Source organism: Schistocerca americana, chromosome 2 (genome assembly GCF_021461395.2).
Source record: "Schistocerca americana isolate TAMUIC-IGC-003095 chromosome 2, iqSchAmer2.1, whole genome shotgun sequence".
NCBI classification, from domain to species: Eukaryota; Metazoa; Arthropoda; class Insecta; order Orthoptera; family Acrididae; genus Schistocerca; species Schistocerca americana.
The window spans coordinates 635,982,900-635,995,111 of NC_060120.1; positions in this window are offsets into that span (position 1 = coordinate 635,982,900).

The following is a 12,212-nucleotide window of genomic DNA, read 5'->3' on the forward strand; positions in this document are numbered from 1 at the left end:
GAGAACGGTAATGGTAGTTCAGTGGAGGTAGCACAATTGGCTTTCTTCCTGCCAAAATCAACCATCTTGAATGACGTCATGACGGCGCTCTCTGGTGGCAGGGGTATGAACTAACACAGTTGGACTGCATCCACATGTGCATGATATAAATAATAATAAATGATAATGAATGTTAATAAATGATAATCAATAATAATGAATAATAATAAAGACAAGTACGGTTTTGCATGCATTATCTTGTTGGAATTTGAGTTTGGCGCCAATTTCTTCTGGGGGGGGGGGGGGGTTAGATTAGTGGACATAGCCCAATTGACCTATTTTCGCACCATAATTCAAAAATCCCACCATTTTTTCTGGTGTTAGGTTAGTGGTCATAGCACAATTGGCCTATCTTCCCGCCGAAATCGACCATCTTGGATGACGTCATGCGCTGTTGCCAAGTCTATATGCCGCCATCTTGGATGACGTCATCGCCGCCATATTGAATAAATTTGGCAACAATGCAGAGTGAGCTGACATGAAGGTTTCTCTACTACTCTCATACCATCACGCCGGATGATACGCCAGTATGGCGATGATGAATACACACATCCAATTTGCGTTCACCGCAATGTCACCAAACACGAATGCCGACCATCATGATGCTGTAAACAGAGCCTGGATTCATCCGAAAAACTGACGTTTTGCCATTCATGTACCCAGGTTCGTCGTTGAGTACACCATTGCAGGTGCTCCTGTCTGTGATGCAGCGTCAAAGGTAACCGCAGCCATGGTCTCTGAGCTGATAGTCCATGGTGCTGCAAACGTCGTCGAACTGTTCGTTCAGGTGGTTGTTGTCTTGCAAACGTCCCCATCTGTTGACTCAGGGATCGAGACGTGGCTGCACGATCCGTTACAGCCATGTGGATAAGATGCCTGTCATCTCGACTGCTAGTGATACGAGGCCGTTGGGATTAAATGCTTGTCTTGGAAATACTAAAACCAAAAACTAGGAGAAAGTAAGGCTTTAGACTGGAGCACAAGATTAAAGAACAAAAATCACAGCAACACAAACATACTGACACTATTCTATTTTTTACACAGTATTAAGTAAGACAATGAATTAGTACACTTACATGGATTATTAAAAGGAAATTGGACTGATATACATTTGTGACAGAAAATAAGAAGCAAAGAAATGTACTTGTATAAGCCGTGTGACGGTTCAGCTCATTTGATTTACCCACTAGATTATTCACTTGTTTTCGCCGCAGTGATAGGGGGAGTGATCGCTGAGCGCTGTTGGCGCTGTTGCGCGAAGCACAGTTTTGGAGGACGGTCGGTCGGGAGATGGCGAGAGGGTCAGTCAGTCAGTCTTGGCGAGTCTGTTCAATTGGTTAGTCGCTCAGTCTGGGAATCGGTGCAGTGAGGCGACAGAGCCAGTCAGAAGGCAGACACTCGCATGTTAGTTGGTCGGCTCTAAGTACCAGTTGCTGTTGGGTTGTGCACTGAGTCGGGTTCGTCGTTACTCCGCCGTTGGATGAGTTGGCAGTCAGCAGCAGGCAGGTCGGCACTGTGCAAGTACGCCCTGAGGCTGTCGTCGACGCAGACAGAAGGCCGTTGGTCGATCGGTCGGCTGGTCTTCGGATGGCGACAAGATGGAAGCGGCTGGGAGTCAATTGGTGCCTGCCGTTTGAGGACTGTAATAAGATGGCTGTTTGCGAGCATCTGGGGAGGACGGAATGCTCGCTTGCTTAGCATGGTTCTCCATGACCAGCTTTTGTTTGTTGGGCCTAGCACTCAAGTGTAACAGGGAACTGCATTGGTGTGAATCTCATCACCTGGCTAAGGCCGAAATTTTCATATACTTTTATTATATTACATGATCATTACTTATTATGGGGTTGGTACTTGTAGCCAACATTTTGTGATTTGGAATGACTTAATGTGTTTAAATTTCAAATTTCCTAATTCTACTAATATTGCTTGGGATATAGATTTTGAGCTGTGTTGTGTATGCACTTAAAATGACTGTTGTGAGTGAGAAGCACACTTGAGTGTGTAATGCTTTTCAGTTCCATTGTTATTTATATTGCGTGATTTGGTGGATTTTGTAGCGAGTGGAACTTTAATTTGTGTGATTCTGTTTTGTAGAATGTTTTTCGTGGCAGCATTTGAGAATCAGTTGTTACAATAAGTTGCTAGCTCTGAATTGCCACCTCGTTAATCAGTAATTTATTGACAAATGTGTTTGTCTGTCTGTACCAAGTAAGAGGCAGCAACTGTAGCTTGTTAGTATAAAAAGCTGTTATGCAGAAATTTGAATGGAAAAAAAGCAGTCATCTTTATTATAAGGTTGTTTTATAGTATGTTGGAAGATCATTCTTTTGAGCTGTGTTTATTCTGTAGCAATCAAATTTAGGCATCACACAGCTGGCAGAAATGACTGTTGAGCTCGTGATAGACTGTATGTGTGAAATAATTCGTGTGGTTTTGTAAGTGATGTGTTAAATTATTTATTTGTAAGTTGTTCTGAAGATCTGCATTTTAGTGTTTTCACCTTATGTTGAACCAAAACAGTATTCTTGAGGTCTTGATGACTGCACATGATATATGATATACCTTTTACTAACAGTGCCTTTATGTAATGTTTCAGAGTGGGGCTGCATGTTCTTCTGGAGAATGTTTTTAAAAAAAGAAAAGAAATTTTTTGGGCTCATATTTCCTTTCAACTGTTAATTGTATAAATTTGGATGTATTGTTAAATAATAAATTTGTGGCAACAAGGCTTGGACCAACTAAATGTGCCTACACCTTCCCCATCCTGGCTCTGCCACCACCTGTACACCTCATTGTAATTGTCAGGTAAAATAGTACATTATTCACTGTAGATTAGGTTAAGTAATAGAGGAGCCCAAAGTCTATGGGCAAAGGCCTCGCAAAGTATTTTACCACAGCTTGATCAAGATGAGTGGACAAAGGATGGGACAAAAAATTTACCTCTGTAGAGGAATGGAATGGAGGAATGAATACAAGTAGATCTTTCTTTGTATTTGCATAAATAAACGTAATCCATGAGAGTTTCAATGCAAATATTACTCTTGATGCCAATAAGGACTAACTGTTCGGTACATACACAAAAGTATGGCTACCGTTAAGCACATTATTTTAATTTCACCTTTATTTTTAAGAGAAATATGTGAGGGCTCAAGTCTAATTTTGTAACTGGAAGGAAAAACCACTTCTACCTTTCAGAACAGTAGAAGTACAAACCACTTGAGAAAAACCAGCAAAGAACTTTGTTTTGTAGTGAGGGGGAGGACCCAAACGTTTATACATTTTTAACATTCATTGGTGCTCTGACAGAAGCACAGAAACGAATGAAGAAACGTAAATATGTGTAGCATGACAAGAGCTCAGCTTTAGCACACACTATTGTTATTTAATAGGTTGATCTACGCAGCAAACTGTGGGAGATGATTTATCATTAAGGTAAGTAAATGACACAATGAAATAGACATGAACCACAAACATAGCTGACACAACAAGATCGGTGGATGCAGTGAATAACAAACTGTACACACTTTAATGTAAAGCTCTCTATGTGAAGATGTCACTTACTGCAAAGGAATAAGGAAAGAATAGCTAATTAATCTTCTCTATTTTAGATTTGTCTAGTGTATATTTTTTGATATTATTGTCTGTATTAAGGTATGAAACTATCAATTAGTAATTACCGCGAGATTACATTCTGGGTCTCGTGGAAATAAAATTGTCCCTCGCTGCCCCTCCCCCCCCCCCCCCCCCAACCCCTCAGTAGACTTGCAGTAAAAATCGCTCTCATTACGCGCCAGCATTTTTGCCGCCCAACGGACATAGGGACAATGTGAATTTTAAAATACGAAGGGAGCTTCACAAAGGCACTTATGCAAGTGCATATTCAAGGAATTTGTAGAGAAAGGAATAAATGTATCCTCACTAAAACCTCATATGTTAACACAAAGGTAGAAATCTCGAGACACTCCAGACCTAAGATTACCAAGAATAAAATGGTGTTGTAATAAAGGAGAATGTAGTATTTTTACGTATATGTATACAATATATTATTTAATTTGTGGTAAAATATGTGTTTCATTTGAACTATCATTTAAGAAAGAGGTGGAGATGCCTCAAAAGCATCGTGTACCATGGTGAGTCCCGGGTACCAGAAAACTGAGCTTTGAAGGCCTTTTCACAGGTGAATCAAAGGGTAGCACAGGTACCCAACCTATTTCTGATCCAGCCTATGATTGTAACCGCCAATACGTCATCCGAAGAGAACATATATCTGTATAGTAATCTCATACTTTTTTCCTTGTTTCTGTTTCAGGCATGAGAACTATAACTGTTTTACTGAAACACGTTTGTTTGATTATATTGTTGAAATATGAATATATAAAATATGTACAAAGGAAAAAATCAGTTTGAATGAAGTTAATGTCATAAGAGACAAGTTATGCAATATAATTAAATAAATCAGAATAATTTTTTGTGTGTGAAGACAATATTGTGTGTTACTACAGTTGAAAGACCATTTCATATTACTGTAAAAACTGGCACGTGAAAGAAGCACATACGAGGTCATCGAACATCGAAGCAGCTTGGACAATAATAAACTGAAATACTAAGCAAACTGGTCTAGGCATGTGTATTCAAGTATAGATGCGTGTAAGCAGACAGAATATGGCGCTGCGGTCGGCATCGCCTATATAAGACAACAAGTGTCTGCCGCAGTTGTTAGATCCATTACTTCTGCTACAATGGCAAGCTGTCAAGATTTAAGTGAGTTTTAACGCTGTGTTATAGTTGTCGCTCTAGGGATGGGAAACAGCGTCTCCGAGGTAGCGATAAAGTGGGGATTTTCCCATATGACTATTTCACAGTGTATAAGTGAATATCAGGAATCTGGTAAAACATCAAATGTCCGACATCGTTGCGGCCAGAAAAAGATCTTGCAAAAACGGGACCAACGACGGCTGAAGAGGCCTTTGTAGTCTGGTCCCTTCAACCCCCACAAACCAACCAACCAACGACTGAAGAGAATCGTTCAACATGACAAAAGTGCAACCCTTCTGCAAATTGCTGCAGATTTCGATGCTGGGCCATCAACAAGTGTCAGCATGCCAAACATTCAACGAAATATCATCGACATATGCTTTCAGAGTCGAAAGCTCACTTGTGTACCCTTGATGACTGCACGACACAAAGCTTTACGCCTTGCCTGGGCCCGTCAACACTGACATTGGACTGTTGATGACTGGAAACATGTTGCCTGATCAGACGAGTATCGTTTCAAATTTTATCGAGCTGATGGACGTGTACGATTATGGAAACAGCCTCATGAACCCATGGTCCCTGCATGTCAGCAGAGAACTGTTCAAGATATGGGTCCCCTGATACATCTAGATACATCTCTGACAGGTGACAAGTACGTAAGCATCCTGTCTGATCACCTGCGTCCATTCATGTCTATTGTGCATTTCGACAGACTTGAGAAATTCCAACAAGACAATGCGACACCCCACATGTCCAGAATTGCTACATAGTGGCTCCAGGAACGCTCGTCTGAGTTTGAACACTTCTGCTGGCCACCATACTCCCCATATATGAACATTATTGAGCATGTCTCGGATGTCTTGCAACGTGCTGTTCAGAAGAGATCTCCACCCCCTTGTACTCTTATGGATTTACGGACAGCCCTGCAGGATTCGTGGTGTCAGTTCCCTCCAGCACTACTTTGGACATTATTCAAGTCCATGCCATGTCATGTTGCGTCACTTTTGCGTGCTTGCGGGGGTCCTACACCATATTAGGCAGGTTTACCAGTTTCTTTGGTTCTTCAGTGCATGACTACATGATCTGCCCATCAGCAATTTTTGTGAAATTAATAGATCATATCTTCATTACCCCACATTCGCCAATGGAATTTAGAAAGTATTCACTAAATAATTTATCTTGACTAGGAATAATGGGTACACCTATGACCTTTTAACAGTGTGAGTATACTTTAGATATTACCTTTATTAATTGTAATGTAATAACAGAAAGCTGACAACTGTATATCACTCTTTATTATGTGGGCTGCACCTGATACGTGGCTTTAGGCCATGAAACCGGTTTTGTGTCAATAAGACAACAATTTCACCATCTGTTAGTGGAATTCTTCTGATCAAAGTTTAAGAGAATCTATTACCATAAATTATGATTTCTTGGTATATGTAACATTCTTGGCATTTTCTGCTCCATAAATGAGCACTGCCATGTCGTTTTATGTGTTATAGAAAAAACACAATATTGATTCTTTTACTTTACTGATAAGCCATTTTTTATCCTTTTTTTAAATGTTTACAAAATGTGCTGTTTGTAATACAATCTTTATGGACATAGCTGGACCAGCTATGCACACAGTACTGAAGTCAGAAAACAGTAGAAAAGTTATATTATTTCAGGATCATCAGCCTGTTTTGTTTCTTTTCACAAATTGCTAAATACAAGTATCTGGGGGCTGAGCATCTAAAACACTCACTGATTCAGAAGTGTATTTCAGACACAGCCCTATGAACTGCCTCACTCAGTCATAATGACTTGTAAGTTAATGTAGACTCCAAAGCATTGTGCAGATCATGAAACTAGATCCAGTCATGACTTATAGCTAAACATGAAAAACAAGTAAAAAACAAAGAGCAGTATGCTATGATGCTATGTAATGACCAAAAACTGTACAACAGGCTGCCACAGAAAATTAATGGTGTAAATGAACATAACATCTTTATCCAAAAGTTAAAAACATCTTTAATATGTAAAAGCTGTTACATTGTAAATGAATGTTTAGAATCATTATACGTAGCCAGTTAATATTCATGAATACCCCACACCTTAAAAAATATTGCGTGAAAATATTATAAACATGGTAAGAAAGCTTATAATCATAGAACTTCAGGGAATCCATGTATGTTTATTTAATAAGAAAAATTGTACCAAGAATTGACAACATTCATAGAATTTGTATTGTTCTAAGATGAATAAATATATCCATCAATTAATCAATCAGTTAATCAGCCTCTAATTTCGACTCATATTATTGTTTTCCTGAGGTAAAAATGAAGTTAGGTATGGATATATCATCAATCCACACTAGTGAACATTTGTGGTGGTTCGCTCTTCTTCTGAGCGTCAAATTTATAAATGTTGGTTGTAGGGAATAAGATAAGCAAAAGGTAGAAAGAGTGATTATATTGATGATGGAAGCAATCAAAATTGGCAAAGTCTGTACTGGTGCCCAACTTTAACATATTGATGTGTGACTGTCAAAAGAGTGTTAAGAATTTCTGTGTTACAAGGACTTTGTGGAAGAATGACTCTTCAGAACAATATTGGACTTCATGGGGATAATATCAAAGTGATTGAAGGTTCTAACTTTGCTTCTGCAATTTGCACTTAAAGCTGCAACACTAATGGTCCATCACTTGCATTGTCATATTAAGATAAATGACACAGAACAATCAATTTTCTGAAACATATTTAAAAAGGACATATTACGACAAGAAATGAATCAGATCAAAAAATACTGAAGTAAACATTTGTAATATTGTAATTTAATTCAAATTTTACATCATAAAATTACACAACATTCCAGTCCATCTGTTCAGGAGGAATGTGACCAACCGAGAAAGAAAACATGATGCTGAGGCATCAGAAATTGTGATCAAAACAAGCCACTAATGAAAATATACTGAGAGAACATAAATAAGATTCATGCTAGCTTTTAAATCAGCAAACAGTGATGATGATAAAATGTGAGATTACACAGCCCCCTTGAATCCCTTTGGCACAGTTTTCCACCACTAACTTGACAACACCATTCAACAAGTCGCTATTTAACATGTGGCCATTACATCATATTCATAGTTTTTCAAAAATCATCTGACTTTTTACATTCTTTGTCTTTGAATTCACACAATGCATTACATCACATACGTGAATTAAAAATGCACTAATTTCATTGACAGAAATAAAGTATGATTGTATAAAGAGGAAATGTTGTCTTTCTTTGATTTAAGTAAATAGCCTCATTTATCATTGTTCTTTGAAAGGTAAGGCAAATGCCCATGGATGTCAGTTGATGTGATATGTCATTGGTCTTTGCATCGTTTACATTGAGCTTACGTTGGGTGTTCATTTTGTTCACATCATTTGAATTTTGGCACCATGTATGTAACAGTCTGTCCTGACAATTAAATCTGTATTGTATACCAGGGATTGTTGAGGAAATTACTGGTGTGCAGACACAACAAACAGTCAGTCAATGCAACTGCTATGTAAACAATGTGTATGTGTGCTCACACCAATAGCGAATGCCTTGTAGTCCCTTCCAAGTACATCCCTCTTCCACACATTGAACTGCAGTCATCCAGGTGTTCATGGGATCAGTCCAGGTTAGCACAGTGTTAGCCCTCTTTTTATGTACCTGTTGTGGCAAAGTAAAGCACACAAAACACGCAACTTCACTAACACATATGTCTTTCAAAAATTTCTTATCTCAGTTATGTATATTTAAAAATGAAAAATCAAGGATGGAATCATAACAATATTACAAAAATGATAGATTGCTACTCAAAATATAGTGGAGATTGTAACATTCCCAAGGCCGATGTACCACTTTTTTAATATCTCCTCTGCATAATGACAAACCCTAACTCATAAGGTACTAGACCCCTTGGACTGTCTGGTAAGGTAAGCAGTAGATTTACAGGGATGCATGGCAGGTCCTCTTTGTGACTTACCTGCACAGTGGCAGCGTAGTCAGCCTCCGCACTTTCTCCACCTGCAATCTTACCTGCTCTTACCTGCAGTTCAGCCGCTCATACATTATTCGGCACCCTGTGGATTTTGGACTTAGCAAAATGTAGAACTAAGGTTTTGGAGAGAAATTCCGGTGCTACTAAATAATGCAACGCAGTTCTGACGAAAGCAATTACATTCTAGAGACAGATTGGCCTCAAAATCCTTTGATACAACTTATTACACTCAAGTTGCAAAATCATAGTTTGCACACCAAAATCCTACCAGATAGCGGTCAGACAGATATGCCTCACTAAGTGGGTTTAAGGCCACTGTAGGATGCCAACTGCATTTGGTTGTTGTCTCAATCAAGCTAACGTCAATTGTGATCGTATTAATATATTCACTCAGATGCCATGCGGGTTCTTTTAGAGCACAAGGCCAGGATCTTGTATTACTGGATGCCACGGAACTCAGTCTTTACCTACGCTTGATGCCTCAGATAAAAATAAGCATGATCATAACCAATTGGTCACAATGATCATTGGCAGAAAACAAAAACAGAATTGCAACAGCAGGAGCGAGCACAGCAGCCGACTTACCGTGTTCAATGACTGTCGTGTTGTTGCATGCACTAAGCTTTGCTCAATTAACTATTTGCATCCATACCTCAGTAATTGTCACATATTAAGATAAACATTCAATCACAGTCAAAATAACTTCATGACCTATGCAAGTGTTACTTTGTCGCGGTCTTATGCAGATTTAGCCAAAAAGCTAAGCTTAGTTGGTAAGCTTGCAGAGCACAATGGCCAGCCATCTATAATGCTCTCCAGGCTAACCGCTAGTCATCAACAATGGTGAGCTGTGCACCCCTTCTTCCGCACTAAACCGCTTGTGATGTCAGCCGCCATCTCTTCCCTTAAACCACACACATTTTACCTTATGCTTTTCCTGCTGCTTTCTGCGCAAATACACTTTTTATTTACACTCTTCTGCAAATTTTACTTTGGCCCTCAGCTCTAATTTAAAGTTTTTTCAAACGAACTACTTTTTTAGCCTTCGACAGCCCCCGGTCGGACCAGTCTACCTTCTCCATCCCCAAGGGGTGTCTGCCTGTGGATGCTGCATCGTATTTCTAAGCTACCCCTGGCTTTTCTGTGTGCTTCCGCCTTCACGTTCTTGCAAGTCTCTGTGCTGGCCTACCGCGCCCGACTCGGCTTGTGCTCTGGCTGGCTATCTGTATGCCATCCCACTGCATTCTAGTCAGCGCTCGCTTAGTAAAACAATGGCTAGAACTTTAGTTTTATTGCCTGTACAACAACCGAGTTCCTTTCAGAAGCCATATCATATTCTCAGGTATCACATGGTGTTCTTAAAACTATTGCTTGCCTGAAGCGTGGTCATTTGTGCACAGCACATTGCCACGTTTCAAGATACTGAGTCGCAGACATGCATTACAGAAAACTACTAAATATGTAAGCATTTAGTTAGAAGGTTCTCTTCTGAAATAGCATACACACACAAACATTCACACAAGCGCAGCTCACACACACGACCACTGTCTCTGGCTGCCAACGCCAGACTGCGAGCAATTGCACACGATAGGAGAAGCAACCTGGGAAGTGGGGGGAAGGAGAAGATTGGGAGGGGGAGAGATAAGAGAGTAGAGTTGGGAGGCAGTAAATTACTGCTTATGGGAGCATAGATGGATGAGGTAGAGAGAGGGTAGCACTGCTAGCTGCAGTTGGTTGGTTGGCCAGAGGGTGAGGGGAGGGGGGGATGAAAAGGAGAAAAGTAAAAAGACTGTGGGTTCGCTTCTGGAATGAAAGGCTGTGTAGTGCTGGACTGGGAAGAGGGAAGGGGATAGGTGGGTGAAGGACAATTGCTAAGTAAAGTTGAGGCCAGGAGGATTGTGGGAACATAGGATGTATTGCAGGGAGAGTTGCCATATGCACAATTCAGAAAAGCTGGTGTTGGTAGGAAAAGTCCAGAAGACACATGCTGTGAAGCAGTCGTTATAACGATAAATTTATTGGAAAGCGCACTGAGCAGTTAGGTGATCCAGCTGTTTCTTGTCCACAGTTTGTTGGTGACCATTTATATGGTCAGGCAGCTTGTTGGTTGTCGTGTCCACATACAAAAAAGCACAGTGGTTGCAGCTCACCTTATAGCTCACATGATTGGTTTCAAATATAGCCTTACCTTTGATGGGATAGGCGATGCTTGTGATGGGACTAGAGTAGGTGGAGGTGGGAGAATTTATGGGACCAGTCTTACATCCAGATCTATGAAGGGATATGAGTCATGAGGCAGTGAGTTGGGAGCAGGGGTTGTGTAGAGATGGACAGGGACATTGTGTAGGTTCAGTGGGTAGCAGAATACAAATGTGGGATGGGTGGGGAGGATAGTAGGTGGAACATTCCTCATTTCAGTCCATGACGAGTGGTAGTCGAAATCCTGGCAGAGAAAGTGATTCAGTTGCTCCAGTCCTGGATGATGAATGAAATGACCGTATGGAGTCAGTGGCTGGGCGTTCCCAGGTGGGAAGTTCGGCCACCAAGTGCAAGTCTTATTGAGTGCGACGCCACGTTGGGTGAACTGTGCGTCAACAATGGGGATGAAACGATGATGAGGACAGCACAATACCCAGTACCTGAGCGGAGAAAATCTCCCACCCCAGCCAGGAATCCAACCCAGGCCCCTGTGTGTGGCATTCCAATGGGCTGACCATTCAGCTGGGGCGGACAGTCCTGGGTGGTACTGAGTCATGACGAGAATGCTCCTCTGTGCCCGTACGGTTGGACTTTGGGAGGTGGTAGGTGACTTGAAGATAAGACATTGGAGATCTGTTTCTGTACAAGGTTGGGGAGGTAACTATGGTCTGCAAAGGCCTCAGTGAGACCCATGGTATATTTCGAGAGGGACTGCTCCTCACTACAGATGCGACAGCCATGGGTGTATAGTATGTATCGAAGGGACTTCTTGGTATGGAATGGGTGGCAACTGTCGAGGTAGAGTTATTGCTAGTGGTTGGTATGTCTGATATGGACAGGGGTAATGATATAGCCATCTTTGAGGTGGACATCAACATCGAGGAAGGTGACTTTTTGGGTTGAGCAAGACCAGGTGGAGTGAATGGGGCAGAAGGTGTTGAGATTCTGGAGGAATGTGGATAGGGTGTCCTCACCCTCAGTCCAGATCATGAAGACGTCATCCGTGACTGTGTGCTTAGGAAGGATTCCTGTAGAAGGCCCATGAACAGGTTAGAACGGGATGGTACCCATCGCCATACCATGTATTTATTTGTAGGTGAAGCCTTCAAAGTAGAGTAACTGTGGGTGAGGATGTAGTTGCTCATGGTGACCAGGAAGGAGGTTGTATATTTTGAATCTGCCATGCATTGCGATAGG